The sequence below is a fragment of the Crotalus tigris genome, unplaced genomic scaffold (assembly GCF_016545835.1).
Source record: "Crotalus tigris isolate CLP2741 ecotype Arizona unplaced genomic scaffold, ASM1654583v1 scf7180000017592.2434428, whole genome shotgun sequence".
In the NCBI taxonomy this organism is placed as follows: Eukaryota; Metazoa; Chordata; class Lepidosauria; order Squamata; family Viperidae; genus Crotalus; species Crotalus tigris.
In genome coordinates this window covers 2151553-2178179 of record NW_024096498.1, presented here as the reverse complement: position 1 = coordinate 2178179, position 26627 = coordinate 2151553, and the positions used below count along the sequence as shown (strand labels likewise).

Here is a 26627-nt window from a genome sequence, read left to right as displayed (position 1 = left end):
ACTGTACATTTTTCTGCTATTTGTTAATAAAATCATTTATAGCATAAATAGTGCTGAGCAAAATTACAGTCTTACCAAGACAGGCAGACTGGAGAAGATTTGTAGTTCTTGGTGTTGCTCCTCAATAAAAGTATGATTCCATCTGTCATGCTGACAACTTTATTACAAGAAAAGATTGAAAGGGAAATCAAGATTCATGATTTTAGCCAAAAATATGCATGTAGGATGAAAGAAAAAAAGCTACCAATTAACTGCTACAAATAAGAAGTCCCCAGCTGGGGCTAAGAGAAGAAAACACACACTGTAATGTCCTTTTTAATGATGTCCTCTGCAAGGTATTAGAAACACTTAGAGGAACCCTTGGGCCTCATTCTCCACCTGCATTTTATTTAAATGAACTGACAGACTTTAATATTCCTTCCTCAAGGGTTTGTTCTATGTAAAACTGCATCCTGCACAGAGCACTAATCACACTGACATGTTCTCCAGGGAGGGAACCTATTTAGAAGCAGTCGTTGGAATGCCAGGTCCTTTGCTGATTTAATTTTGCATTAGTGTGCTGAGCAAGGAGGATTAATAACAAGGATTTTGAAGGGCAAGAATGTGCCATTTTTCTGCCTAGCAGCAGGTAGGAAAAGAACTAGAAGGGAGGAGAAACAAAGACTGATGGTCAACATTACAGTCATCAGAACACATTTTCCTACCAATTCTCATTCAATCAAATGAAATGGAAAGATTTTTGCAGTTTCTTCTAAAGAGAGGAATTGTTATAGGATAGGTCATAATTTCTGTATAACAGACCTCCAGTGATTCACAACCAGCTTGGCTTCTCGTAATTTTAGTTAATGTCTAAAGAAGAAGCCATCATGTGTCCTCCCATGGACTTTATCAGATTTGGTCTTAATCAGATTTTGAAGTCAAGGTCTTCCAAGCAGCTTCACGGGGATGGAAAGACAACCAATATAATTGCAGTAAAAAAATACAAAACACCAGACAGAAGAACAGAAGTTTTCTCTGGAGCCGAAGGGAACCTGGGAGAAACTGTAGGACTGATTTTAGCACAGCACGTTACTTAATATGGTGATGTTCCCAGGAAAGTCTGAAATAAATAACAGTGGCTTCATTCACAAATGGTTTAAATTGACCTTTTTTCCCCTAGCAAAACATTAATGCATTTCAAACAATTTTTTTTAGTTAAAAACAGATCCTAACATTTTGAAGTGACTCATGACAATTTTTATGGGAGAGGAAGAAAGATGAGTGGGAATCAAAGGAGAATAATTTCTATGGCCATCTAATTCTATTGATTCCATTGACTTATTCACACGCAAATATGTTGAAAAGTAGAATTGCTATTTCATGAAAGTCCTCTTTCTGAAAGTGTTGGGTTGCATAATCAATTCTTGATTTATTATTCACCAACTATAATTGCCCTTATCACTGATATGTGCATGAATTTTCAACTCTGAATGTGAGTTTGACATGAAACACCTGCTGTCTGGTAACCAGCTTTCCTTTTTGCTCTTTTTCAGCAAAGAATCCTTCCCCATCTCAAAAAAAAATTAAGCCTGATGAAATTTTGAAAGCACCCAAACACAAACTCAAATACTTTGGTCACCTAATGAGAAAGAAGGACTCACTAGAGAAGGGCCTAATGCTGGGAAAGATTGAGGGCAATAGAAGAAGGGGACGACAGAGAATGAGATGGCTGGATGGAGTCACTGAAGCAGTAGGTGTGAACTTAAATGGACTCCAGAACATGGTAGAGGACAGGAAGATGGAGGAACATTGTCCATGGGGTCACGATGGATCGGATACGACTTCACAATTAACAACAACAACAATAAACACAAAACTTTTGATACAATTGTGCGTTGTACTGCTGGTTAAATCATAATTTAAATGTTATTAAATCACTATTTTAAACAGGATCATTCCTGTAATTATTATGTTGGAGCAGAATCAGAACACTGTTTTGGACAGTACCTTCTTTTTTTGAAGTGGAAAAACTGTTGTCTTGTGGATATTGCAGAGCTTTCTCTTCCACTGGCCGTTGCTGGTTGGAATTGCAGGGAGACTTAATACAGCATGATACAGAGAGTCATAGGTCCCCTATCCTTAGCCCAAGGTAATCTGCTGCATTGAAGCATAGTGACGGATGCCACCTAATCGCAGGTACTGAAGAAAAAGTCAGTGATCCATGAAGTTATGGCCATGGAGTTAGAAGATAGACACCGCCTTTTGCCTCTGAATTTGTATTATTCTAAAAGATTGGTTCTCTCAAGAGGTCACTATCCTGACTGGAAAAGATTTGTAATAGTATAAGCAACTGAACAACCTGCTTGCAAATTAAACCCAATTACTGATTTGCATTTTTCTTTCTATTCCTTTTTGGATCCCGAAGAGGTACACATCTAATCCCAATTTTTAAGGTTCTTTTGGCTAAAGGAGAAAAATGATATATATATCCATGGACACCTAGACCTGCACACAAAGTCTAGGAGAGGGAAGCCAAAAAGTAGGAATTGTATGCTTGTGCACTATACTGGAGGTTGCCATTTGTACACATTGGTAATTGTGGAAATTAAATAACTTTTTACCATATTTGTTTCCAAAATGTTTTGTTTCTTTAAGACTTGAAAATAAAATGCCTGCCTATCATTGTAAAAATTCTTACTTCAATTTTAAAGTTCTTGGGCCATGCTTTCTAAGAACTGAACCACACATTTTCTTGATTAAAAGATTAGGATTTGTTGCATGGTAGATTTTACTACAGGAGTATTTGCCTGAAGTGTAGTTTGAGTGTAACTTTCACAAATTTCTGCTCTTCCCTGCTCCCTCAAGTTCTTTCAAGATGCTCTTTTATGGACAACTTCTTTCAAATAGCAAATAGACAAAAAAGATATGAACAAAGAATCCTCTTGATTTCATGCAGAATTTGGTGGCAATTCAAGCTTGCAATTATTCTTATCATTATTGCTAGGAGAAGAGCTTAGCTAGAGAGGTCAATAATTCTTGAGTGAAGCTGTTGGACTCCAAAAGGAAACACAAAGGGGAAGTGAAAGTTTTATGAAAGTTTAGTTTTATCACTTATTGCACAATACTTACTTCTTTTTGTAATTACCTGCAATATCAACATATTTTGCAGAGGCACAGGGTTGTTCATTATGTCTCTGTGTATATTCTTCTATGAAGTGCAAATAATTGTAGTAACCAAAGCAAGGTGTGAGCGGACTTTTCTTCCCCTTCACTGTTCCCCTTTCTTCATCCTTTTTACCCCAGAGGTTGGGATGCAGTTGACTAATGTTGGTAATAAACTATTGGGTGTTAATGTTAATGATCACTTCATTATTGTGATCATTGTAGCTAGGTGATACTCTTCCTCCATCTCTACACAAGACAGTGCAACATTGGTTGCTCACTTTGTTATTAGACATTGCCCCGTTAGGAAATGGAGTCAATTGTGTGATTATACGATGAACGTATCATAATCGTATGATGAACAGTTAGGAGAACTTGATATGTTTAGCCTATCAAAAAGAAGAATAAGGAGTGACATGTTATATCTCTTCTAGTCCTTAAAGGGGTGTCACAGAGAAAAGGGGGTCAACTTATTCTCTAAAGCACCTGAGGACAAGACAAGACATAAAGGTGGGAGATCATCAGAGAGCTAACCTAGAACTAAAGAGAAATTTCCTGAGAGAACAATCTATCAGTGGAATGGCTTGCTTCCAGGAGTTGTGGGTGCTCCATCACTGGAGGGTTTTCAAGAAGATATTGGGACAACCATTTGTCTGAAATGGTATAGGCTCTCTTGCTTGAACAGGAGTTTGGACTAGAAGGTCCTTTCTAACCCTGTAATTCTATGTTCTAGCTTCTATGATCATCAAGTCAGAACAGAATGCTTTCTGGTGTTATATTGGAACAGGGGTGTCAAACTCGCAACGTCATGTGACGGGTCGTGATGTATCACGACTTTTTTGCCATTGCTGGCAATGGGGTGGGCATGGTTTTGTTTTGATGCATCGGGCCCATGGGCCAGCAGTTTGACACCCCTGTATTAGAAGGAAACAAAATCAACAACATAGGCTGCAGTCAACAGGTAGTGCAATTCATTTATCCTTGTCAGAAAATTTTATTTCTAAGCCTATTATTACATGAAAAATATACAGCCCAACAATGTTTTCCTTACCACTAAAGAAAAATAAGCACAATCCCCATTACCTTTACAACCTTATGCTCAGCAGGACCTTCCCAATGGATGGATGTGATTAAACAATTAAGTATTATTGGAAACTGAATAATTATTAATAAATCAAGCCTTTTTAATCTCCACTTAACACCAGATGTTGTGAATCATAATGAGCAATTCTGCCACAAGGACTTTAGATAAAGACTGGATGATTGCGTGTTATGTAAACAAGTTTATTTTAGGAACTTGTAGGCTTTGCATGCTGTATTTAAACGACATTTGTTCTGGTTCCATAATGATCCTTTGATTCTATCTAATAATGAGCAAAAGACCATGCAGGGTGCATAGTATGAATGGTTTGTTTCCATAGGAATGAGCTGAAACCATGTTTTCTTTTAACAGCACTGAACAGTGCAAATGCTTAGTTAGACTAACAGGACAGAATATTGGTGGAAAGAAATATAATCTAATGGAATGAAATATCAGAATGTTCAAAAGTGTTTCAACCTTTTCAGTTGAAAAGAAGAATGTAAGAAGTTTATAAAACCTAACAATTATACTTAGGAGCATCCCAGTTGGCCATTGGCAAAAGAATAACTTTTTTCCTCACCTTAAATTTATTTATATTACAGTATTCAGTAGAAGATGGGCTTTAAATCACCTAAGATTGACTTGTGCATTCAGTATAGGAAGTGCTGATGGTGGTTGCTTATGGACTAATTCAGAATTTTGGCTCTGCCTAGTCTGAAATTGATTCAGAAGTGCTTTGGATAAAGTGACTACAATTACAGCCCTTTCTTCTATCCACTGAGGCAGCCCTGCCCTTTTTTTCAAGTTTTCACATGAGCATAAAAGAGGCCGAAGTTTTAAGAGCCACTTTGATGAGTCAGTTCTTTAAATCAGCCATGTCTTTTTTCTGCTGGTTCACTTAAAATATGCAAATTCTGTAAAATAAACAAAACAACAAAACTTCATATCATGTTTTCATCTTCTCCTTTGAAACATCCAAAGATGTTCAACTTCGTGTAAAACATGACTATGGCCTGAAATTGTATATTACACAAAGAGGTTTCAAGATTAGGTTTTATTGCACACTGCATAAAAAATGGGGTGGGGACTCTTTTCTTAGGCAGAATGAGACAAATTGCCTATAGAGGTCAAAGGGAAATAGCAATCTCTGTCCAAGCTCTTTTGTTGGATGGTAGAATAATATGATGCCACAAAGCTTATCTTGAGGTTTCAAAAATTAGCTCACCATCTCATTTATAATAGAGAAAACCAGACATCAATTCAATAAGTATCTATACATCTATACATCCTTCAGTCCACCTAGTGGAGCATCATCCTAATAATTTGATATTGAGTTAACTAAAGTTGATTTTATTTATTTTCATTTATTTCATTCATTATTGGTAATATTAATTCTTAGAAAGATTAAGGAAAGATTTTTTTTAAAAAAAAGAGGGTATATCAATTACTGTTTGCCAGAACAATAGCAGAGCTCCTAATTTTAGAGGAGATATAACTCCAAATACATATTGGGGAGAAATATGTTAGATGATAGCAATGATTATTATTCTGCTTGTGAATAGGTACTAGGATAGACTGTCTATTTGAGACACCAAAACTAATTGTGATATTTTTTTCTTACACCTCTCCCACCATATTGTCACAATCATATTTAGAACCATCATAAATACATTAAATACATAGATGTGTACATGAAAAGCATAATTCAGATGTATACTAAAATTTCTGTGAAGAGAAAATGTTTTTCCTCACTCTCAATGTTGTTCAGATTAATTAATTACCTTTATATATTATTAGAAAAGAAATAAAATATTTCCGATCAGCTTTATAATAATGTCCATTGTTACTGTATAGCAGGGGTATCAGACTGCTGGCCCACGGGCCAGATATGTCATGCCAAAACTGCGCCCACCCCATTGCCGGCAATGGGGGAAAAGTCGCAATACGTCGTGACACGTCACATGACGTTGCGAGTTTGATACTCCTGCTATATAGTATAGTATACTTTTAGCCAAACTTTAGATGCCCATATTAAAACTTGGATTTATGGCCGTTCTGTCCGGCACAGGGGACACCACAAACACTCTTGTGAAAAGTGCTTCTAATTTCTCTCTTCAAGCTGAAGCCATTTTCAGCCTGTGTCATAAAAGCACTGGGGTTATCCATACAATTTTTTGTCCTCAGCTGCTTAACCTTCTGATTCTTCTGACAACAAGATGTCCTATGCAAAAGACAAGAACCACAAAATGTGTGAGGAAAAACCACCACAAATCTACTCTTTTGCTCTAAAATGTCTGAGGACCACAACTCTCAGAACTGGCTATAGAAAATTTGAGGATTTGTAATCCAAGCATAGAGGATGAGTACTAGCCCGAGGAAGGTTATAGTAAGCCATCAGGAATTTTAGATAATCTTATAGTAGAATAAGATATATAAAAATCAACCCAATCTCCAATGCAAACATGAAATAATTCAAATCAGACCTATGAGGAATAATATTAATTTTAAACAGATGATTCTTTAATAACATGGCAGCTGTATTCCCCAGAGCTGAAAAGATAATAAACCAATTTACTTTTACATAGGGATGTAAATTTCAGCACAAATTTATTTTTGAATGTCAAAAAACAAAATAAAATAGGGTAAATAAAATACATTATTATATTGACAGGTGATTGTTGAAGACTGAAACATGGATTTTTATAACCAGTTTTCAGAGAGACAGTACTGAAGGAGGATAATGTTTTTTTTCAAGCTGTTGTTTCTTTACATGCAGTGAAATTGTATTGGAAGCATAGTTGGGCAATTCAAGCCTCAGCAGAATACTACCCAAATTGGCACAAGTAGTTTATATATATATGTATACACACAAACACTTTCCCGCACTTTCCCATTCTCCCACTCTCGGTGTATTTTTCAATTGCTGCCTGTTGGATTGAAGGAAAAATATCTTTTCATGGAGCAGAATATATTCCAGCTATTCTTCACTCATTATAAGGCTGAATAATTGTGTTTTAGACGCATTAATTCTTTATTGCTAATGAATCTGGATGGAATCTTGCCATCCACCTAATTGCATATGACAAACAGATATAGATAATTCTCAGTTCTGTTTTGTTTTAAAGTAATGTTTAGCTGGCAGGCCTTGAGCTGTGTTAATCAACTGGTATTAGCCAAATATTGGTTGCTATAACATTTACTTTGAACAGTTGTGAATGGAACAGTAATGAAATACGTATTTCAAATGTTAAAAGTCACCTTTCTAATCTGCTTTCAGAGAATTGTTATTGAATTGTTTGCCAGAAAGAGATCTCTAAATGTGTCTGGCAGATTCTGAATTTGTGGCATTTCAGTTTATAGCTGCAACTGTAGTTTAAAAGATGTGGTTTCTTATCTGACCTCATATTGTACTATTGTGGTCTGACAGTTGAGTTTTGCAATTTTTTCTCTTTTCTTCCCACTTCTAATATTTTTTTCAGCACAAAGCCATATCAAATGACTCTGTGAAAGAGGACAATCAAAGTTATACTAGTGTAGCATTTATATAACATTTAAAAATGACTCATGAAAGAGAAATGGCCTAGATCAGTGTTTCTCAAACTTAACAACTTTAAAGTATATGGACTTCAACTCCCAGAATTCCCCAGCCAACACTGGCCTAGATTTAAAAAAAAAATCTCTATCAGCTCCATTTGCACACCTGGATTGCTAAGAGCATTTCCTAGTAAAATTAATTAAATCTAGAGTTGTTCAAATCTGATTATAAACTTGCACAATTCATTTTGATCAGGATTTGGAATGGAATTTAGATTTGTAACATATGTGTCTTACACATTTCATGCCAACTAACAAAAGTGCCAGCAGATGAAATAAAGAACTGAAACTGTCTCAAACTAATAACATTTGACTGTTGTGTTCCCCTTGCAATAGAAGTCTGTAACATTTGAGGAATGAAAACAGTCCTGACCTTAGGCAGTAAAATGTTATTATACTTACTCTATCCTTACTCTGTATATCAAAACCCAAGACCTGACAGTCTTGGTCCTGTGTTATAAATTGGGCAGCTAGACTAGAAGAGAAATGAAAAGTTTGCTCAGTGACTCTAAGAAAACCACAGACCACCCAAATCAAGTATATATTCCCACCCCTACAAAGTGGTTTGTCTTATCTTTCGGTCCTTTTAACAGAAAGAGACCAAGATTCAGAAACAAACTACATCATCCTCTTTTTGGGTGGCTACTCTATAGAGCCCTCCTGAAAGTGGAATAGTGCTGGTGGTTCCCTGGAAAAGGTTTTTATTAAGTGTAGCATCTAGTTTTTGGAAGATCCTCAGATTGTCTCATCTCATCTTTATAATCATTTTGGCATCAAATGATGATTTCTAAGTCTACTATCTTATTCTGTTGAACCAGCGTTCACATACTCTGTTTTTACAATCCTGTAATCCCTTAATTCAGGGTAGAGTTGGGGCGACTGGATGAAGCTGAGGGTTTACTGGCTGGATGCTCTTTCTGACACCAGTATAAACAATATAAATGAGTTCATTTGAAAAGGAGTACAATGGAGTTAAAAAACAATGATGTTGAAAAATATTCATATCCAAGCAAAATTAAAGTTTTGAGTCCCAATAGAAAGAATTAATGTCTTTGATCTTTTCAGAAGGGTCAAAAGGAAGAACTCAGATGACCTTATTTATTATGCAAATACTGAACAGAGTTGGATCTCATTAGTTCTTGGATGAAAAATCACCGGGAAATACCATGGCTATAGACTGGTTGATATTAAAAAATAAAAAATCCCAGTAATGGCAAAGTTCTTCTGTAATGTTGCCAAGAAAATAATTTATACACACATACACACACACACACACACACACACACACACACACGCATACCATAGGATACCAAACACTGAGATCAGTTCAAAGATTTTATCTTTTCACCTAAATTGTATTTTTAAAAAAGATGAACTGTGGAACACTTCAGACATTGCTAAATTCTGTTCCCAGTGCCAAGATCAATTCCCGTTATATTTCCATCTAATTATGGTCTTTAGTCTATTTGCAAATGATGCCCTCATACAAACATAGAGGTATAACCCAGGGATCACCAGATTATCATCTATCTGTCAAGCCCCCAAAGGCTTGCCATATGAATGGGGACGGGGGAGCACAGATACCAACCCACCAGCCCGGCCGGCAGCTGCGCAGTGTACCGCCACACCCCACAGCCGCACCGGGCGAGCCTCCACCGCACGGCCGTTTTCACAGGATATACGACTGATACCAACAACATCGGGGGTGTTACCGAACTCGGGAGCACCCGAGGGCCGCCTGCTGTCGACGAACCCGGAAGTCTGTGAGTTGCGACGGCTGCCTGCAAACGGAATACCGGCGGGCGGACCACCTGCGGACCAGAGGGCCATACTCCGGCGGGCAGACCCAGCGTGGGAAAGCGGGGGGTTGTTCCCTAGCAGCCAGGACGTTCGGCAGGGCGAGTTTAGCGGCGGGCAGCTGGCGCGCGGACCGGACGCTCGGGCGACGGGGTGTGGGGGCGGTGCTCCGTCGGGGAAAGGGAGAGCACAGGGAAAGGGTGGAGCATTTATGCATATCGACCGGATGTTGGTTTGGGATCGGGGCCGGGTCCACAGGGTGGAGCACGTCGATATATTGCGTTGGGAGGAGACCACTCCCACTGCTGACTTTGCCTTACTTGCATAATAAAGTGCTTGTTGGATGTCAGTGTGTGCCGGCCTTCTTTGTTCCCGCTCTACCGGCGACGGCGGATACACTGATACTATCATTATAATAATGTTTTAAAACACATAAAAATAGATTTTGGCTCAGATAATCATTTCATTTCATCTTTGTATTCCTACAAGCAGCAAAGAAGTTTTTTTTAAAATCTACATTGTATTTGTATTTGGGTTTGCTTTTACTTTTTATGTCTTTGATGATTTGGTTTTGCAAACCACTTGGGTTTTGCTGTCTCTTCCCATCCCACTTTGGTTTCCCTTCTCCAATGTGCTTGTCTGCTGAGTTGATTTCATCTCCCATGAAGTACAGATGATAAAAGGATACATAGTGTAGAAGAAAAAGAAATCAAAACTGTTCTTAATTCATTTATGTAGAAAAGCAGTTTCAATATTATTCCATGGCTTGGAGTAATATTGAGGGGTGTAGCTCAGTTGATATACACATTGCAGTAAATCTTAATGAGCAATCTTACATAGAAAATGCCATGGCCCTGTTGATGCTTGGTCAAAGCAAACTAATTTACAGAAGATTTAAGGAAGTGATCTGATTATTGGATAAGGCTGCTGAAAAAAAGTAATAATACTTGTCTATCTGTGTAATTTCTAATGATAAATTAAAAAATGAAGAAGTCTATTATTGTAACTAAGCTATATCTGGCGTCTTGTCTTCAAATGATCAAAAGGATGTTTCTGGCACATCCAAATGAAATTCAGTGATTGTATGCTAAGAAAAAGAAAAAAATATTTAAAAAAAAAATGGAGAGCCTTTCTAGGCATTTACAGGAAAGTGATAAATGATCTATAAATCAATAGTTTTTTAATCATTTGCAAAGAATTTAAATTTTAAGATTTACTGCCACTGCAAAACTATTCTGAATGTCTACCCAGTTCAGATCCAGTGCAGGTACCTCTTCAGCCATAAAAACATTTATATCATGCCTATTGCTTACTTTATAGAAAAAAATATAATTGCAATCAATCAAGGCTTAACTTGTCTGCTTGTTAAATCAAAAACTGTGCATAGGAAACAATTTAAGAAATTTTTTTACATTTCCTTTTTCTCCCCCCCCCCACTGGATTTGAAGTTAAAAGAGAGAGAGAGAGAAGGCAGGCAGAATCTTGGGAGAATCTTCACCAGTTTAGAAATCAAGTTACATTAACAGAAAACTCTGGGATCAATTTTGATGGAATATGTAACTTCTAATGACAAAAGGAAATGTTTGTATCCTCCCAAATATTATTTTGTGATGCAACCTATACAAAGTTATTATAAGGATGGATGATACACAAAAGAAATCTTCCCTAAAGTGTGAATCATGGTATCTATCAGTATTTTATCGCAGGGATCCCCATCCTCAGGTCTGGGGTCTGTGCCTGATGTCCACTTCAATTGTATCATCAGGAAACAATTACAAGAAAACTAGAACATACCTGTTGGTCAATATTTTATTGGAGAATTGGTATAAAGGTTACAAAAGAGAAGAGCCAAGATGCATCCTTTCTTCATTGCTTTCTGAATAGAGACTGAGGATATAAAATAGTGTAAGGAGTTACAGTGGACCTGCACAAAAATATTTGTATGCAATTATTTAGTGTCTTAGGCTGAAGGAGTTGTCAAGTTTAATAGAAAAGTCAGAAAATTTCTCCCATAGGCAGTTCTGGGGTTTGAATCAAATGCTGTCTTGAAATCAGTGAAGGCAACATAGGAATGTTTTTGGGATGTGGGAGGAGGGGTCTTATTGGTTTTACTTTAGCTCCCTGGAGTCACCTACTTGAAATGGGCAGCCATATAAATCTAAATAAAAAAAAATAAGCAATCACCCCTAGGATGATTGATTTTCTTTTTTCTTTTTTTAGAAGAAGTGATCAAATCTTGGCTGCCTTTCCCTAAATATGTCTTATTTGCCTAAATATGCCTCCGCCTGGATGCCCAGTTTGACCTTAATTGGCTTACAGAAAACTGTGATGCAACTCAAGCAACAGGGTTTTAACAATGATATCTAGAAAGATCGAAACACTTTCCCAATTTGTATGGAGTGGGTCTGTTTGAAAGAAGTCTAGTCCAATTAACTAATGTGTTATGTTCAACTCACAGGAGAGCTCTCACACTTCCTAGATTCAATATTTTTCCATCTTTGTTGCTGGGAGGAAGATTTAACAATATTTCAGTTTAAGAAGGACTGTGCCCTCTTTGTTGAGGAAAATAGAATGGCTCTCATCTGTCCTTTGGAGCTGCAGTTTCTAACTGATGTATCAGATGGAGTTTGTAATTCACTCCCAATTAAAAGCCATGACAGCTTAGAAAAAAATATTCTCCTTTTCTTAGCCAGTACATTGACCATGATCTCCAGAAAGGGAACAGAAATTCTGTTCAATTCCCACTGTTATTTAATGTATAATAATACAATACCTTGATAAATCTATTCACACTAAATCTATTCTTTAGTCTATAGTGTGTTGTTAAACATTAACCCCCTTTTTCCTTCCTTCCTTCCTTTTTTGGATGGAGCCTTGTAGGGTAGGCAAGGCGGGTTGTATGATGTGTGTGACTTCCGGCATCTTTTTTCTTTTTTTTTTTTTTTAAAAAAAAAGCACTCCTTCCTTCCTTCCTTCCTTCCTTCCTTCTTTCCTTCCTTCCTTCCTTCCTTCCTTCCTTCCTTCCTTCCCTACACTATCTACTTTCCCACCATATAACAAGGGAATAAACTGTGAATCACTTATCTGCATAGTCATATTTTCTGAATCAATGAAATCTGGAAGAAAAAACCTACAACCTGCACAGTTAACAAATGTGATAAGGAGCAGTCCCAAATTGAAAACCTGACCTTTCTGAAAAAATGCAAACTTGTCCAATGTAAGCAAATCCCCAAAAGGTAATTCATACACTTGTAGTAAACTACAATGCAGATATTTTATTCTTGATCCCACCTCTCTTTCATATGGATATTGATGGAAGGATAAGTGGGAAAATGTTGAAACATGGACTTCAATATAGCAACACAAAAGTATATATAAAGAATGGTTGCTGGAATTGGGTATCACTAGTTTAATGAAGAGAAGCACTATGGATGATAGCAGTGTTCCAGTATCTCAGGGGTTGCCACAAAGAAGAGGGAGTCAAGCTATTCTCCAAAGTGCCTGAAGGCAGGACAAGAAGCAATAGATGAAAACTAATCAAAGAGAGAAGCAACCTAGAACTAAGGAGAAATTTCCTGACAGTTAGAACAATTAATCAGTGGAACAACCTGTCTCCAGAGGTTGTGAATGCTCCAACACTGGAAGTTTTTAAAAAGAGACTGGACAGTCATTTGTCTGAAATGGGATAGGGTTTACTGCCTGAGCAGGGGGTTGAAACTTGGAAGAACTCCAAGGTCCTGTCCAATTCTATTACTATTGTTATTGTTATTGCTATTATTATTATGTTATAGGACAAGTAAGAGTCTTGCTTTGAGGCCAAGCCAAGGACAAGTAATCCCTTATTATTATTATTGTTATTATTATTATTATTAGTATTAGTAGTAGTAGTAGTAGTAGTAGCAGTAGTAGTAGTAATAGTATGTATAGTGCAGAACTTCCATTGTAACATCATTATGTACATTTTGTCATCTTAATTAAATATTGGCTTGTTGTGGACATTCCCTTCCCTTACACATTTATTTAATAATGTTCAGTAATTTACAAATGAACCTTAAACAAAAGACTTCTTAATTTGCATCTACAGAATTACATATTCCAAATAAAACCCCTTTAAAAACCTTACTGTTTTGGCATTTTTGAGGCTGCTCTGGATACTTGTTCCATCTTTGTAAAACTAAAGTACTGGAGGAATAGGTGTTTTCATTTGTTTTCACTGTGACTCCAATGAAATAATTTAAGTTAATACAATACTATTTCTTTATCACATGGAAGCCAAAATAGTTTCTGGACTACATTTACTAGATAGAATCTGCTACATCAGATTTTAAATCTTGGATTGATGATATGTCACCATTTTCTGATTTTATATCAACACAGAAAACATCAAGCAGGAGTTAGGAATTTAAAACAAAAAAAACAGATTATGCACCATCCTCAAAGCTGAAATATCTCTATACCTAGGTGGTCCTAATACTTACAGCCAATGAGTCTTGGTAGGATTGAGCTGGAAATAATTCTTCCCCATCCAGGCCTTTCTATGAGTTGAGGCTTTTAGAGTGTTGATGAATTAATTTTTAGCTTGTTCTTTCTTTACAACCCATCTTTAATGCCAGTACTTAGAACTTAGTCCAAAATATTAAAGACGGAATACCTTTGGGCAAAAAAGTTTTTGTTTGATGATTATACTTTGCCTCCCATGAACTTTGTTTAAAAGCATGGCTTTGTAAGTCAGAGTGTGCCTTTGGGCATGAGATTCATGAGAAATCCATTGGCATATGACAAAAAAGTGCAACCTAATTCTGACCAGGAGACCAAATCTAATTCTATGCTTCAACTCTGAACAGCTTTGCTAAGTCAGCGTTATTCCCACACCCAATCTTGTGCAGACCTGCTGGGAATGAAGATAGCAACAGCTAAACCAATTTACATGTAGGCCAACAAAGTGATTAAACTATCACTGGGGTTGTTCTTTGTTGTGTAAAATTCCCTAACGTAGGCTTTTAAGGTGAATTTCCATAATTTAAATGTTTTTAAAAACTATTGCCTTTTTAATACAAATTTTAGACTATAGGTCAGATTAATCTTTTGCAATGAAATTGCAACTTTCATTGTGGATTTTGGTCAGAGAAAGATGAATGCTAGCATTCTCCATTTAGTTCTACATTAATGAAAATTATTCAGTGGATCTCACAAATCCAATCCTATAAAAGAGATCCTAATACTTCTCTCTCTCCTACATAAATGCACATTGATGATTTTATTTTTATCAAAGCAATATTGTTTGTTTTGCTGGAAGGAGCACTGACTCCACTCTAGCCTCATTAGAAATACACATTTTACCATAGCAAAAGAGTTAAAAGCAAAGGTTCCATCATGCAAGAGGATGCTGCAAACCCCAACGATTTTCTAACAAATGATCATTATAAAAGGCACAAGCCCATCAGAGAAGACACTGAGGGTTTTCAACATATTTTGAATAGTGCTCCAGACAGTTCAGACAGGGAAGTATGGAAAAATACTTCGAACGTCATTGTTTCAATTCCCATGAAAGAGTGAAACAGTCTGCTCATTCAGTGCTAGAAGAGTCTTGAAAGACCAGTTCTTTGATGATAGAAAGATAATTGCATTGTAAAGATATTAGGGCACATGCCTGGAGTTTGGCTTGAATTCTGAAGATGCCTTGGTTGATATCAGTTATTTATGAATCAGTTATGAAAGAGCATGTGTCATTTGAGGACTAACCTAAACAATGAGAATATTATTGTGCAACTACTTTGCTGCCTCATTTATGGAATCTTCTGCAGGATGCAGATGACATTTTCCACCATTTATACCTCTCTCCATCTTCTCCTGCCAGTTCAAATCAACCTTTGTGACCACCTGGGATCTCAGGCTGAGGGCCTTTCATGTCAGCTGCAATTATATTTAAGGAAGTTGCTAGAGATTGAACCAAAGATTTATTAAAGTTTGTTTTAACTTGCCATTTCCAATTTTTTTAAAAAAATATTATAATTCTTTCATGTAAAAGCAACATTGAATCACAGCTTTCCTCCTCACTCCCCCAATTAATTGTTTTCTTATATAATACAAATAATTCATTGTAAAATAGAAATAATACATTGTAGAGTACAAATAAAAACTAAGTGCAGTGATGTTTATACAATAGAAACTGCAAGTTGTTGACACTATAATGGTTAAAATAAATTAAACCTTTCAAATAGCACTTAAATTTATATCAATATTAAGTATAATTTCTAATACATGCATGATTTCTAATATTCCACATGGAAACATGCAGAAGAGGCCTTCATCCTGCATTGGACAAACAATGGGCAGAATGATGACGATGATGATGATGATGATGATGATGATGATGATGATGATGAGGGTGATGATTAACATGACCATAGAGTTGCTTATATTATACACTGTATGCTTAATATGACATTGATAAGAAGTTGCAAAGTGCACTGAATTATTTTATAATATGAAAATATTTATCTTTCAACAATCCACTGTTTTATTATTTACTGTTATTTATGAATATTAAAAAAGAGAAGCTGCTTGGAAAACATAAATATTTGATTTTGATTCCTACGGTATTTCTCTTTACGCTAACCAATTTTCACTGTATATGAACATTTTTTTCCTTCCATTCAATCATATCCAATTCTTGAAACAGTCTGGATAAATCCCTCATGTTTTCTTGGCAAGGTTTTTTTTTTTCAGAAGTGGTTTACCATTGTCTCCTCTGTAGCAGTGAAAGAAAATAACTGGCCTGAGGTCACCCAATAGGCTTTGTGCTTTATGTCACCCAGTTGGACTAGAACTCACGGTCTCCTGGTTTCTGATGCCTTAACTACTGCACCAAACTGGCTGCATATGTTCATTTAAATGCACTTAAAACCAAACTGTAAATGTGTATATTTGCTTTGCTGCATGATGTGTTATATACTGTATATGGAAAACATTCTTGCTTAAATTTAGTTAAGCTTCTGTTGTGGACATACGTTGCTAGTTTTGCCATTGCATGTTCTCCACATTTTAATTTCAGTCAGATATCATCAGAATAATATTGTATATTTCTTCCAATAGTGGGTAAAATTTATCCTCATAGCTGTGAGCATTATATATTTCTCTCCCATAATTTGAGGTTCTTGCATGTCCACTACATGTAGTAAAATGTAGTAAAATGTTCTTTCTGTTTGTCAGCATTTCTAAAATTTCTACTGTAAGATTTTATCTAGTAGTAGTAGTAGTAGTAGTAGTATTTAATAGTATTAATATTATTAGTATTATTATTTAGTTATAGGACAAGTAAGAGTCTTGCTTTAAGGCCAAGCCAAGTACAAGTAGTCCCTGGGTTAAAAATGTATGACTTACAGAGAACTTGTATTTATGAACAGGCTGCCTATTACTAAAAATGGCAGACGATGTTCTCCTTCTTCAAGTTGATGAACTACTGATATTACACAATGATTTCATGAATCGCCTAAGCTGCACCCTTTTAATCTTACAGCATTTTTAATATACATTTTAATACAATTGTCAATGTTTTTAAGATTTTCATTAAAACATTGCACGGATTCAGTTTTTCATAGACTTGAGGAAGGAGCATGCCATCTGCCATTTTAAAAATTAAGTCTATGAAAACGGTAAGCACAAGTACCAATTTATGTCTAAATTCAGACTTAGGAATGGATCGTGTTCGTAACTGAGGGACTGCCTGTACTCCTTAAAATTGTTTACTTTTGTTTCCATCAAACTGTGTTTGACAAACTATTCCGGTATATATATAAAACCAAGCAAGAGGCTTGAAAACAGAAAATTCATATTATCCTTATTTGTTTAAACAACTTAAGTTCATTGCCAAAACTTCTTTTTTCCCACATGGGGTTAATTATACAAACATTTTGCTGATAAACAGGGGCTTAGATAAACATAGTATAGTAAACTTACCAAATATTTGCCTCAAACATCACATTTTTTTCTTAGGGAAATATATCTCTGTGTAACATACTCTGTAGGCTAGCAAAATAACAACACACATAAGCAGTTGCTGGGAAAAGACTCTTATCATTTAAAAGTATTTCTCAAACATTACAACTGAAGTTAGAATCAAAGAAGCTTCTTGCATGAGAAGCAAAACATTTTCAAAGAAAAAAAACCAAGAAAGTCCAGTTGCCTTTTGAAAAAAGTGCCTTTGGGACAACCATGATATGAATGATTGAGAATTTCCATAGACATGTAAAGTCGTGGCTTTGAATCTTCTAATATAGCCCAATATGTTAACAGGAAATTCACTGTTTCTGTTACCCTCTTAATTGTGGAATTATGTTTCCGCAGGCACTTGGGTTGCATATAAAGAACTGTAGAACATAGCACCATTTTAGATTTAACTGCTGGTGTTAAGAAACCTAGAGAAGACCAGAACAGCTGCTCATGGACAGGGCTTTTTTTTTCTCATAGAACACCCAGAACGGAGTTCCAGCACCTTTTTTGGATGGAACCTTATAGGGTAAGCAAGGCGGGTTGTATGACATGTGTGAGTTCCGGCACCTTTTTTTTTTTTTAAGAAAAAGAGCACTGCTCATGAATATATCTGGCTCTTGGCCCTTGAGGCACATTTCACAATCCACAACCCATTTTAGTGTTCTTTCTTTAAATATCAGTTGAAAGATGTATAATGGTAGGAAAGATGCAGGTTGATGAGAGAGAGTTCCTCTTTCATACCCTTGTTCTTCAAATCATCCTCTTGAAAGCTTGAGTTTCTTTCAGGGAACCAGTGAAATCTTGAGGTGGCTCCCTTGATGAACTACTCTCTTGTGTTTTATGCTTTTTAATTTTTTAATATGACTGTTTGTGACATATTTATTGTGTTTATATTTTTGTTATATGATGGCCATATAAGATAGGTGGCCATATAAGATAGATAGATAGATAGATAGATAGATAGATAGATAGATAGATAGATAGATAGATAGATAGACAGAGAAAGAAAGAAAGAAAGAAAGAAAGAAAGAAAGAAAGAAAGAAAGAAAGAAAGAAAGAAAGAAAGAAATCTTCTTATATTGCTTTCATTAGAGAGAAATTACCTCCATGGTTAGTCCCTGAAAGGTGAAACATAGGAGCAAAATGTTCATCCTGATTTCCTGTTGCTTTCTATGACTTGAACATGGAAAACATTTCATCATTTTTTCAAACCCAATCCTGGAACTCCTTAGTCTGGGTCTTGTCTGTTTTGAGTTCAGTTCTGGAGAGCATGCTATAAAAGGAGAGTGGCCTTAATATTTGTAGTGTAACTACTGCGACTTTTCTGTTTTGTCTCAGGTTTTTATTTAGAAAATATGTAAGAATTACTGTATAAAAAAATGACAAGTAATATTATGGGCAAAGTTTTACTTATTTGAAGTTTCGCAAAAGAAGACCCTTTGGAAAAGTGATTCACTTCCCTAATGGGATGTGTAAAATCAATTAAATATGCTTCGTAATTATATCCCATATTCAGAGGACTCAAAACAACTTATATGACAATCACCTTTCATTGGTTTCCCATATTAACATCTTGTGAGGTAGCTTGAAACAGATAGAGAGAATGATTCGCACAAAGTTCCTAGAGCAGTGGTTCTCAACCTGTGGGTCGGGACCCCATTTGGGGTCGAACGACCATTTCACAGGGGTCGCCAAACAATGCAGTCTGCCATTTTTTCCCCTTTTCCTTAGCTGTGCTACTCCCTTTTATTCTATTGGCTTTTGAAAGCCAATAGAATAGACTCTCTTGAATAGAGTCTAATTCTATTGGCTTTCAAAAGCCAATAGGAATTGTCCAGGCTGTCTCTGCCCTGCTGAGCCCGCCAAAAGTCCCATTCTGCAAACGGTGCTGCACCAGTTGAGTAGTCCTCGACTTATGACCGGTTGAGTAGTCCTCGACGTACGACTGGTTGGGGGGTCATGGCATTAAAAAGGTTGAGAACCACTGTCCTAGAGCTACATATTAAGTAGAGATTTCAGTCTACCTCTTCCATTTTCTATGCAAACAAAAACAGATTCATGTCCAGCGTTCTACACAACAAGTCAATTGCAACTGTCCAATGTTCCACACAACAAGGCAACTGAATTTCACAATACACATCCATACTTCACTCTTCTACCTTCTACTTTTACTTGTCATGCTTCTCCTGGAGGAGGGCTCCTCCTAGGTGACTGGAGGATAAAACATATAAGGAACGGTTGCTGGAATTGGGTATGTCTAGTTTAATGAAGAGAAGGATGTGGGGGGACATGATAGCAGTGTTCCAATATCTCAGGGGCTGCCACAAAGAAGAGGGAGTCAAGTTATTTTCCAAAGCACCTGAAGGCAGGACAAGAAGTAACGGATGGAAACTAATCAGAGAGAGAAGCAACCTAGAACTAAGGAGGAATTTCCTGACAGTTAGAACAATTAATCAGTGGAACAACCTGCCTCCAGAAGTTGTGAATGCTCCAACACTGGAAGTTTTTAAGAAGAGACTGGGCAGCTATTTGTCTGTAATAGTATAGAGTTTCCTGCCTGAGCAGAGGGTAGGACTAGATGACCTTCAAGGTCCCTTCCAACTCTGTTATTCTATCCTATCCTATTCTTCCAAAAGATGGTGATGATGGTGGTAGAGATAGTGAAGATGATGGTGATGATGACGATGACTGGAAAATGAAAACCAGGTCCTAGACTCACAGACAAAAAAGACAAGGAGGAAAAATCAGTCTTGGATTTGGACCTACAGAAGGTGACAAGGGACAGGATTTGTGAGGAGTAAGTGGGGAGAAACCAAAGGAAGTGGAAAGAAAAGAAAAAGAAGCTGGGAACTGCAGGGAAGGAAATGAGAATAAAATTGTTCCTAAAAAGTTAGAACTTCAGAGATTCCCAGCCAGACTGGAAATCCAACAGCAAAAAATACCTGGATGTATCTGGGAGAGAAAGAAGTTTTAACAAAAATCTTTTGGTCTATGATATTCTTAAATGCAGGGCTTAGCAACTGCTGAAAAAGAGCAATAGGAATCCTATGCCTTTTTTAAATTCATAGGGGTGAATTAAGTATTTCTCCTTAAAGTAACTTCATTGGCTTTGCATTCTTTGAATGATTTTTGTGCAGGGAAGTGCAGTAATCATAAGCAATTTTTTTTTCAAAGAGACCAGGGCACCCACAATTACTTCCAAACCAATAGGATTCTGAAGCCAGTTCTCATATGTGATAATCTTATTTAAAAGAAAAAAAATCAACAGACTAACAACAATGGTGCTTGTTGTTTCTTTCACAGCTGCTTAGTGGCAATGGAAGAAGCCAAAGGATTTTCTCCTTTGTCTCACTGGCACTCAGCTTTCAGGAATAAAAGAAACAAGCATAAATAAATGTTCCTGATTAGGGTACTGAAAGTAGATTAACTAATAGGTCTATTATGCATTAACTGGGGAATCTGTACACATGTCCTTCTTTGACACAAGTAGCCTTTTGTACTTACGTACATAAATACACACACTGGGAATCTTGATCTTCTGCAATCATCAGCCAAAAAGTTCATGCTCTTCCCTGCCACCCTCCTTCCCTTCAATCAACATTGCAGGCAATGGCAGTAAGTGAAAGAAAAAGCTCACAAGTTTAAAATTACCAGTATTTTTAAAATTAAAAAAAAAAACTACTTGCCAATGAAATCCAGACCTAGAAATCTGCCAAGAATTCAACAACATTAAGGATTCAATTTCTTCAACTAGATTCTGAATGTAGTTGTATTAATACATTAATATTAGTCTTACTACTATTCCTAGCCCTTAAATAATGACATGAGAATCACTTTGTTTTAGTCAGTTTCTGCCCTGAAAGTGGTTAAATATAATTTTAAATATTTGGTCTTTTTATAGTCCATGCTCAAAAACACTGGTTTGCGTGTTCTGGATTGCATCTATAATTTGTACAAACATAAGGCTAAATGAATGTGTTTGAATATGAGAAGCAAAGCACCCAGAAAAGGTCTACTTTTTCTACAAATCATCATGCATCATGCAACCCTAAGGACATCCACCTGTCTGACCAGATCAAATAGGGTAGGGAGACTCAGCGTCACTTCCCTTAAATATTGTCATCTGATGAAATCTAGGAATCACACCTTTTCCCGTGGCAGCCCCTGCCCTATGGAAGCTTTGCCCCCTGAGGGTTGGCAGATTTCTACCTTCTTAGCCTTCCATAAAGCTTCAAAGACTTGGCTTTTCTTCCCAGGATTGAGATAAGATTGGAGGACTGCACATTAGAAGTTTGACTTAGTGCCCAGTTTTTGTTGTTTTTAATGTTTTAATATGTTTGGTATTATAATTTTAATATGGTTTTATATGTTGTTTTAACTTTTGATTGGGAGCCACCCAGAGTTGGGTGGCTATAAAATGTTTTAAATAAATAAATAAATGCATTATGTTGTAAGATCTTGATACGAAGGAGAACTGCGGGCATGATCTGCTGAACATGCTTCCCACAATTCAGAACTATGTTAAAGCCAGTTTGCCAAATACAAATACAGGTTTGAAATTCTACTTACAAACTTTTGTTCTTTCCAGTCTTGCAAAATGATTGGCTGATTCAGACTCTGTGCAAAAAGATAGTCCAGGGGGAAAGTTATATTTTCAGCAGAATGGGATAACCCTCAATCATGACTATAATTTGAAGGAAATGTGGCTTTTTTTGTTAGTATTCCAATTCTGCAGTGACCATCTTGTTTATATTAGCATGATATACTGAACCGTAAACTAAACAACCATATTTCAGATTAATATGCTGCTCCAACTCAGTTTTGCGGGCTAATAGTTCGTTCAGTGAATTGTGAGAATCCAAAAAACTGGATTACTATGTTTTAAGTTTCCTATGGATAAGGATGGCAATTTGGGTTGCCTGTACTAGTTAACTAATAAATGCAGTAGGAACAAATATTGTTGTTGTTAATTGCGAAGTCATGTCTGACCCATCGTGACCCCATGGACAACATTCCTCCATCTCTTCCTGTCCTCTACCATTTTCTGGAGTCCATTTAAGTTCATGCCTACTGCTTCAGTGACTCCATCCAGCCACCTTATTCTCTGTCGTCCCCTTCTTCTATTGCCCTCAATCTTTCCTAGCATTAGGCCCTTCTCTAGTGAGTCCTTCCTTCTCATTAGGTGGCTAAAGTATTTGAGTCTCAACTTCAGGATCTGGCCTTCTAAAGAGCAGTTGGGGTTGATATCTTCTAGGACTGACCGGTTTGAGTGCCTTGCAGTCCAAGAGACTCGCAGGAGTCTTCTCCAGCACCATAGTTCAAAGGCCTCAATTCTTTGTCACTCAGCCTTTCTTATGGTCCAATTTTCACATCCATACATTGCAACTGAGAAAACCATGGCCTTGACTATACGCACTTTTGTTGGCAGGGTGATTTCTCTGCTTTTTAGTATGCCGTCTAGATTTGCCATAGTTTTCCTCCCCAGGAGTGTCTTTTAATTTCTTGCCTGTAGTCCCCATCTGTGGAGATCTTGGAGCCCAGGAAGATAAAATCTGTCCCTACCTCCATTTGTTCCCCATCTATTTGCCAGGAATTGAGAGGGCCCAATGCCATGATTTTGGTTTTCTTAATGTTGAGTTTCAAGCCAACTTTTGCACTCTCCTTCTTCACCCGCATCAAGAGGCTCTTTAGTTCCTCTTCACTTTCTGCCATTAAGGAACAAATATTAGGAACAGGCTAATCTGGATTTAAAAAGATAATGGCACATTTGTCTGAATATATAGAGAGCAATTTTAGTAGTTAAGAAACCAGGGGACTGTGAGCTCTAGTCTGGCTTTAGGCATGAAAGTGGCTGGGTGACTTTGCACTAGTCCTTCTGTCTCAGCCCAACCCACCTCACAGGGTTGTTATTACAGGGAAAATAGGAAGTGGAATACTAGGAGTGCTCACTTAAATTATTTATAAAAATAATAATGGCGGGATATAAATAAATATAAAGTTATCCTAGACACAGTAAGAGACCTTTTTGATCCATCTCAGTTCTTGTCCAAAATTTTTCTACACTAAATTTTTCCGAAGTCTTAGATACAAAATTTTCTCAGGTTTACTATCCAACGTCCTTTCCTTAGTGTGAAATCTGAAGAACATCGAACCTTTGTTACATCCAGCATTTGTTTCATGCTCCCATTTTAGGAAACTAGAACTTTTTGTTGCTATTGTTTTTAGTTTTAGAAACTGGTTTCTGCAGTTTTCTTGACAAACGTTTTGGATTTACCTTGCCATTGCCTGCTTCCTAGGGTTAAGAGAAGATCACACGCAAAAATCACTTAGCTGGCTTTCATGCCTAAGATGATACTAGAACTCATAGTGGAAGTCCTAGACTCATATCTTAATTTTGTTAATAGCTTTATCATGAGTATGAGCCCTGGTGGCTCAGTGGTTAGAATGCAGTACTTCAGGCTACTTCTGCTGACTGCCGGCTGACTGCAGTTTGGAGGTTCGATTCTCACCAGCTCAAGGTTGACTCAGCCTTCGATCCTTCCGAGGTCGGTAAAATGAGGACCCAGATTGTTGGGGGCAATATGTTGACTCTGTAAACCACTTAGAGAGGGCTGTAAAGCACTGTGAAGCAGTATATACATCTAATTGCTACTGCTATTAACAAAGTTAATTTAACCATTGTGCTGCTGCAATTTTTGCTACTCTAGCATGAAGTATTATTTATTTTTTCTCCAGCAACTTACTCATTTCTTAGGATGAGTATCCTAAACTGAACTATTCCAGGTACCCAAGGTCAGAATATCAATATCAATATTGGCTTTTCTAGCATATGTAATCTAAAAGGCAAATGGGAAATATGTGGTTAACTGAGAATTATAGGAAAGTGAGAAGATCATGGTGGAAGAAAGCAAGTGGGATTACCATTAAAAATACTTTGTATTCCTGCCCCCACCTCCCTGTAATGATTTTATTAGAGATAGGCAACAGCTGGAAATGGTGGTGGTGATGCTGGTGGTGGGTTTTCTCCCCACCTAAGAATGGCAGAGTTTGGGTGGTGATGTCATACGATCAGGAGAATTGGGCAGGATTTTGCCCTTGGTGTGGAAAGTAGATTTTCCCAGGGCAAGAATGTTGAAAATATATATCACCAATTGCTTTATATCTGTGGATGAGAAAAAGCCATTTTAAGGCAAGAAACATCACTTCAGCAATGGCAATATACTTGCTGTTTTTAAAAGAATGTCTTTATTTACCATGTCTTGGTTGACTACTCCAGCCTCAGAATCAGGGATATCTATATGTTGAAGGGCACCCAAAAAAGTCAAGGTGAGAGCTTCAGCCATGTAGTCACAAATGCTTTTTTATTTTTATTTTTTAAACCTTGCCTTTCATTAGAATCCTTAGGTATTGCAAATTCAATAGTATCAGGATGTTGAAAAGCAAACTAATCTTGCCTTCTAGGGAACATAGAAACATGGGGAACCACTAGCAGGAGGGTTTTTAAATTATTTTTCTGAAGGGAGGGGATAATGTGCTCAGTTACTGCTGCCAGCCAAGCATAGGTACATTTGTTCTTCATTATTATTTATGTAGTATGCTTCTAGACTTTACTTTTTTCCTGAAACTCCTCCACTAAAAAAAGGAATGAGCTGAAAAGCTAATTAAAAGATACTGGAGAGGAAAATGAAACTAGGGGTTGTGAAATATAGAATGTAAACCGCACATGATCACAACTAATATGTATAAAGGCTGCTACCAGCATAAGTGTATTTTATGGTGTTAATCCTTATTAAATTGTGGATCAATAGATCTACACTACCCTAGGAAGAGGAGGAAAAAAAATATCTATGAATAAACACCATGCCTGCAGTAATAGACAAGCAGTCCCAAGATTTAATAGTTCATATATTTATTTTTGACTAAAATAGTGGAAGGATATTTGTGTACCCTTGCATATCTGTGTTTCTCCTGCCTCAGCTTGTAGCCACTTGTATAGATTTTTGCCAAAAACCAAAGGAAAGGAAATATTTCTTAACCACTGCACTTGTATTCATTCCAGTAAAGAAAAATAAATGTTTCCTAAGTGCTGGCAGTACATCTCATGAAGCCAGCAGATGATCCCTTTAACCCAAAGAATTATAGAATTCTTTCTCCAAAATGGGTTGGGAAACTGGAAGAAGGAGGGGAGGGAGGGAGAGAGAGAGAGTGTGATGGTTGAAGTCAAGAACACAGTGGGGAGCCAGGAGGAAAGGCATTTTAAAGATGGCCTGAGAGAGAACATGCCGCAAATCTTTGTTAATAGTATAGTTTTTAAATTCAAATGTGAAAAAAAACTCTCAAAGATTTTGTAATATATACTTTCTGGCCCATTTCTTCATCTTTGCTATAATCCAAAGTTCATACTTTTAATTTCTTGAACTCTGTCTTTGCCCTCAATAGTGACAGAAGACACATGTATGTTATTAGTGGTTTTTTTGCTATTATAAAGTGGTTTCATTTGTGGGTCTTGATCTTAATCTGCTGCTTTTGGGCATGCGTTGTAATGTGTTTTGAAAAAAAAAAACCTAATGTAGACAGAGTGGACTTTAAAGCATTCTCTCTCTCTCTTTTCTCTGTCTTTTAAAAGTTTTTTTTTATTTAAAAAAAATCTCCATTAGTGGAAATGAGTTAGAAGCGGGTTTGCAAATTAAAAGTGATTGCTCTCTTTTCCTTTGAATGAGGCTGAATTTTGCAGCATTCATTAAATAAGCAATCTACAATCTGTTATATTTTTAGAGGGGCTTTTAACCATGGTTGAAGATGAGGCATTTCCAGCAGAGTACACTCTGTGCAAAACAGCATGAATGACTATGTGTGCTTTTTCAATTTCAGCTGACCTTGGATACTTTAACCAGATGGGATCTCGACAAGAATCTAATTGGAGATGTACTATCCACATCCTCAAACATTTGGCCAATTGGCAGAGAATTCAGGAGATTTTTATTAAAACAAATGCAGCATTAACTATCTTCCTCATCTGCTA

At 36.8% G+C, this 26627-nt stretch overlaps 1 long non-coding RNA gene across 1 annotated transcript in view; it reads right to left on the bottom strand.

The window, feature by feature from the left end:
* The window catches only part of LOC120318064, a 150804-nt gene that overhangs the window by 9421 nt on the left and 114756 nt on the right, over nt 1–26627 (bottom strand). Inside the window, exon 2 of the long non-coding RNA XR_005559399.1 lies at nt 76–157. This is a non-coding gene — a long non-coding RNA (uncharacterized LOC120318064). The remainder of the gene's footprint in view (nt 1–75; nt 158–26627) is intronic.